The sequence below is a fragment of the Vombatus ursinus genome, unplaced genomic scaffold, assembly GCF_900497805.2.
Source record: "Vombatus ursinus unplaced genomic scaffold, bare-nosed wombat genome assembly UNPS02014816.1, whole genome shotgun sequence".
In the NCBI taxonomy this organism is placed as follows: domain Eukaryota; kingdom Metazoa; phylum Chordata; class Mammalia; order Diprotodontia; family Vombatidae; genus Vombatus; species Vombatus ursinus.
Window position 1 is genome coordinate 7,906,549 of NW_020954594.1, and position 6,000 is coordinate 7,912,548.

Consider the following 6,000-nt stretch of genomic DNA (forward strand, 5'->3'; position numbering starts at 1 on the left):
AAAATAGAAGAGATCATTCCATATGGACAAGTCCACACTGGAAAAATTTACAACATGCAAGTTCGCAAATTCATATAATACACATGGTTTTGAAATTCACAGAGGACCTTCTATTTTATGTACTATCTGAAAAGTGCAAAGCACAGCATCTCTTGCAGAAGAATCATTCTATAAATATTCACTGGGTTTAATTGAATCAAAAGAAAAATGAAACAAAGAATCTTGGGAATGTGCCCTAATTTTAGAAACTTAAAAAAAAAAATTAGTTTGGCTGTCCAAGCTTAAAGAACAACCACAAAATATAAATGATCCTAAAGGACACAGGAGCTTTAACATTCTGCTTGTGTAATCTAAAGAGAAACTAAAAAGGAGTTTTGAAAAATATGTAAATGACATGTCAAGGGACAGCATTCCTCCCCAAGTGATCATCACATTCACCAAGCTTTATGACTGCAACCTAGCCAAACCACTTCAATCGGCATGATAAATTCACTGGGGCATCCAATTTTATCCGTCTGTCACTGCAGCCAGTGAAAGGCTGGCTAGAATGTTGGATTAGGTACTCCTGGACTCTTTCCCACTCAAGAGATAAATTGAGAACTTTGAATGAAGATTGAAGATCCAAGTGCACTGAGAAGAAACGTATTGAATACCCGGCCATTAATAAAGCACAGTACGCATACATGTGGCTTATTTAATGGAATCTTAACCTCTAGATTTTCTCAGCAAAACTCTGGTAACACTTTAGATTAAATTAAATGGATTTTTCCAAATGCTGTCATCTTTTGCCTCAGCAGGCATAAGCTCTGAAAGTAATACAACCTCAGCAGAAATTCAAAGAGTAAAGTGAGCTGAGAAACTCTATAGGGGAAGGGATCTATGCTCAGAGCTCTTATCTCTGATTGTATTGAGTTAAGCAATAGATGTGTATATCATGAATATGACATGGCAATTGACCAGATGAGCTCCTTTTTGGATATTTTTATATTATAACTTTATATTATAATATTATAAATTTGCACAAGTCACATTGTATTTTCCATAGCGATAATTCAAAACCTACTTGTTGGTACAATTGTTACTCGCTCTTGATAGTACCAATTATCAAAACAAAGAGATAATTAAGCCTTTATGACTATTCTATACTCTCCAGTGACCTCTATCCTATGCCCTGTGATGGATTCATAGGTATCATAAGTCACCAATTCCAGCCCAGTACAGAGAAAATGGCTAAATCCTTCCTTTAGAAAGGATTTTGATGAAAATAAATTCTACCTTGGGCCCTGCATGTGAACAACTCTCTCCTGTAATGTGCAAACTGATACTATATCTGATAAAGAAGGGGGAAAAAGGAGAGGGAAAGAGGTTCCTAAGAGATGTACCCTATTTTCTCTTTTGTTACTTCAAAGCAATAGCAGAGCAAGGAGAGTTGCAAATCACTGTTGCCACAGATGTGAATGAATCTAATTTGGCTCTTGATCACAGAGTTCATAAGCTTAGTACTCACTATTTCAGGGCAGAAGTCCTTGGTTCCTCAAGAGAATATGATTATAAAGCAAGAAAAGAAACTCCAGAGTGCCCAGTTACTTCCTGTAACATTATCTTCCCATTAACTCCCATGGTCAGCAATGGTTCAACCTGCCATAATTCATTTGTAAGGCTTTGGAAAAGATTCAGGCTTTGTTTGAATCTCTTGGAATTTCTAACTGGGCAATGGACAAAGGACTTTAGTTACTGAAAACTGCTGAAAAAAAGGAAACCTCATTTTTAAATGTGCTGATACGGAAAGCATATACACTTTAAAAAAATTCTTACAAAACTTCATTTCCATATTTCTCAGAACCAGGATGTAAATATCAAAATGGAAGAAATCTAATCTCTGCCTATTCCCCTCTCCATATACTTGCCAAAAAGAAAAGAAATACTCAACCTAATTTTAATAATATCTGCATGTTTTTGATAGAATGAAGGCTATTGATAACTTTAATGACAATTTTCACTCTAGAAGCTTTATATAGGTTTGTGAATACATTTCATTGGCCCTGTGCCTGGTGATGATGATGACATAAAAGTATCATGCTAGAGTCAATTCTGTCATGTGCATGCTCAAAAGAGAGGTTTTCAACAGTCATCTAGAGAAAAATTAGGCATTCTAAGAAAAATTTCTCATCCAAAGAAAGAAACAGCACCACAAAAAATAGCTATGGTCATTTAAAATATCAAAATCATCTATCCTTTATTCAATCAATCAATAAATATATATTAAGCACCTACTATGTGCCAGGCACTATGCTAAGCACCATTGAATTTGACAACCAAAAAAGTAGTTTCTTGGGCAGCTAGGTGGTACAGTAGATAGAATGCTGGACTTGGTGTCAGGAAGATTTATCTTTGGAAGTTCAAATCTAGCCTCAGACACTTACTAGCTGTGTGACCCTGGGCAAATCACTTAACCCTGTCTGCCTCAGTTTCCTCAGTTGCAAAATGAACCAGAGAAGGAAGTGGTAAACCAATCCAATGTCTTTGCCAAGAAAACCCCAAATGAGGTCACAAAGAATTAGACATGACTGAAACTACCAAATAAGTAGTTCCTTTGCTCTTAACAAGCTCCTCTTTTGAAATATTTTGTTCAATTGAACTTTGTCATTTTGAACAAGAAAATATAAAAAACAAACAATCCAACAAATTATATATTACAATGTGTTTCATAATAGTTCCCAAACTCTGGAAGCCATAACATTTGTTTGTTTATTTACAGAGCCTCAGAAGACCTGGAAATCAGAGAATGAAGAGTTGTGAAGATAATAATTTAGAGGTAACATTCAGAAGGCATTGTGAGATTTAGGAAGCCTTCCCATGTCTTTTTCTTTGATTTGATTCTCACAACCACTCTATGAGCTCAGCATTATAATTAACCCTTCTTTACAGATGAGAAAACTGAGCCTTAAAGAGGTTAAGTGATTTGCCCAGGGTCATACCGCTGGCAAGCATTTTAGGTGGAATATGAACTCAGACCTTCTTGACTCTAATTCTGGATTCCAGTTTGCTAGCTGCCATGAGAGAAGCTCTGGGCAAGTAAAATTATCAAAATCAAAGGTGAACTAAAAGAAAATTAAGAGCCTCCATACTGGGCATAAGGAGGCCTTAGCACATTACCAATGACACCTTATAGGCAAAGAACTATCATAAAAAAAAAAACATTAGGGTCATGTGTGACTGGATAAGGAGATGGACTGGTCATGTAGTGAGAAAAAGGAATAACAAGTGGACAGTCCAAGTGATACCCTGCCATCCATGAAATAGTAAAAGATCTACTAGGAGGCCTCTAGTATATTGAGTAGATCATCTATATAGGACGTATGAAAGGCTATGGATAAGAATGGCACAAGATGAGAAGAAGAAGAATGGCACAAGAAGAGTAACTCTCACATCAATAGAATCATGGATCCATCAAAGCACTGAAATTCCCTTCTAAAATTGATCTCAATTATTAATCTCAATTATTAATTAATATTAATGTTCAGTGTTTGTGCAAAACAGAACTACACTGAATTAACTCTGATTCAGTTCTCAGCAAAAACCATGTAATCACCACACTGCAGAGACTGACATCACCATTCTTCCTCTTGATCAAATATATGGTTAACACCTCATGTTATGGAATTCTGGCTGAGTAGCTTCCCCACGAAGAATGGGTTAACTTCACTTGCTGAATGAATCTATACCCACAAAATGGAGAATTAGGAAAATTTTTAAAATAATTAAAAATCAAAATGAAAGGCAGTATGGTCTAATTGATAGATCATGAGATATGAAGTCAAGAAGACCTGGATTCAGATCCCACCTCAGACATTTCACTAGCTTTGTGACCTTGGGTAAATCACTTAACCTTTCTGTGTCTCGTTTCCTTCATCTGTAAAATGAGAGAATTGGATTTAGTGGCCTCCAGAACTTAGCAGACTGATTGGAGCATAGCAGGTGCTTAGAAAATGCTCATTGACTTCCCGCTAAGATTCCATCCAGTTCTAATTGTAGGATCCTACAAAAATAATGTATCTTTTGCGGGAAACACATCTGTTAGAGTTAATATGTGGAAAGTTGTCTATTTACAGATAAGAGTACCTCTAAAAACGGTTAAATATATCTCTGTCAAGTACAGAAATACATTTAAGACCATACAGAAACTAAAAGGTAAAGACATCTTCAAAAGAGGACTTCTACTAATGACATTGTCATTGTCTCTAATTAATCATTGACCACGTGGGAACAGGTTATTTTGTCTTTCTCTGGATTTCAAAATCATATCAAAGAAATTTTCAAGGTCATCACATCTCACAAGTACCTTACATCAGGTTCACCATTTTTTTAATTAATTAATTTTTTTGCCTTGGGGTATTGTTGTTGTTCAGTTTTTCAGTTGTCTGACACTTTGTGACCCCATTTGGGGTTTTCTTGGCAAAGGCACTGAAGTGGTTTGCCATTTCCTTCTCCAGTTCATTTGGATGAGGAAACTGAGGCAAACAGGGTTAAGAGTCTTGCCCAGGGTCACACTGCTAGGAAGGGTCTGAGGTCAATTTGAACTCAGGTCCTCCTGACTCCAAGGCCAGCACTCTATCTGCTGTGCCATTTAGATGTCTATGTCTTCAATAAACAGGGCTACTGTGAGAATCAAATGAAATATGGGGTGTGAAGTGCTTTTCAAAACTTAAAACACCATTTCAATAGGGACTTAGTATTTTCATCATTAGCAATTCATTCGAAAATTGATACGCCAGTCAGCAAATGTTCAGGTCTCCTCAGAGAGGTTAAAACTTGTAAATGATGTAGGCAAAAATGATTTAGGGCCTAAATTATTGAGATGATTGCTTCCTTCTCCTCTTTATTTTATATGGGTAGACACAACCTTGGAGAAGATTTAGCCTGGGGCCTACATATTAGAGTAGGCATCACTAAGCATGTCATGTTGCTACACCTTCTTACTACTGAATCTGTATGTGCAGGTGTCAAAGTGTCTTTTACAAACACACACTTTGGGTAAAAAAATGAACTAAGTGCTAAAGAAAACCCTGACCCACACCACTCCTTATTACAAGGCCTCATTGTATGTGGAACCGACCCTGAGCTCTCCAAAGCTATGCTAGATACATACAAGTTCTGACGGGTCCTGTTGAGCTGAAGAGTTTTCACGTACAGGCCAAACCTAGGACTATTTGTCTATTGTCTAAGGACCAGTTCAACTAAGTTTAAAGAGGTTCACACAAGAAGGTAATGAATTTCTTTCATACACAATTCATGAAAATCATTGTTTAAGGCATAAAATAGTTGTGTCTTGCATAGATAGATTTCCCGTCATATTGAGATCAAATATAATAGGAAAATATCACTATTTAAGTAAAAGGACAAAATGCAATCTGGAAAAAGGAAAACAAGCTTTTAACCATCTTCCTCTCCTCTAAGCATGCTACTGAAAAGAAAATACCAACCCTATAAAGCTAAGTAGGGTGGCTGGTATCCCATACAATTAACTAATATGCTCCGGGCTGAATGAAATCAGATGCAAGAAGACAACATGCTGTAGTATTTTTTGGACATTGAAAGTGTACCTGGTACTGTGCAAAATGGAAGTGAAATAATTCCAATTCCCTCAGCTAACCATTTAAACTAAACCATCAAATTCAGATCTAAATTACATCAAAAGAGGGATCATGGAAGTCTCTAAACATTTGGGATTTCAGAAAGCATTGACAAATGGAGAATGTGTTCAGAGGCAGGAAAGACAGTAAAAGAAATGAACACATACACACACACACACACACACATGCACACACTCAACTTTTACCATGTGGGCATCAGAGAATAATAGTCACTAAAAAACAGAAATAAATTAAAGGAAACAGTCAGGTACTAAAAATGTAGCCTGAAAGAATGAATGAGAAGGGAGAAAGGAATAAAAGAAGGAAGGAAGGAAGGAAGGAAGGAAGGAAGGAAGGAAGGAAGGAA

At 36.5% G+C, this 6,000-nt stretch overlaps 1 protein-coding gene across 2 annotated transcripts in view; it reads right to left on the bottom strand.

Annotated features, from left to right (window-relative positions):
• The window catches only part of LYPD6 (LY6/PLAUR domain containing 6), a 161,272-nt gene that overhangs the window by 21,121 nt on the left and 134,151 nt on the right, over positions 1-6,000 (bottom strand). The gene's annotated exons all lie outside the window — the stretch shown is intronic.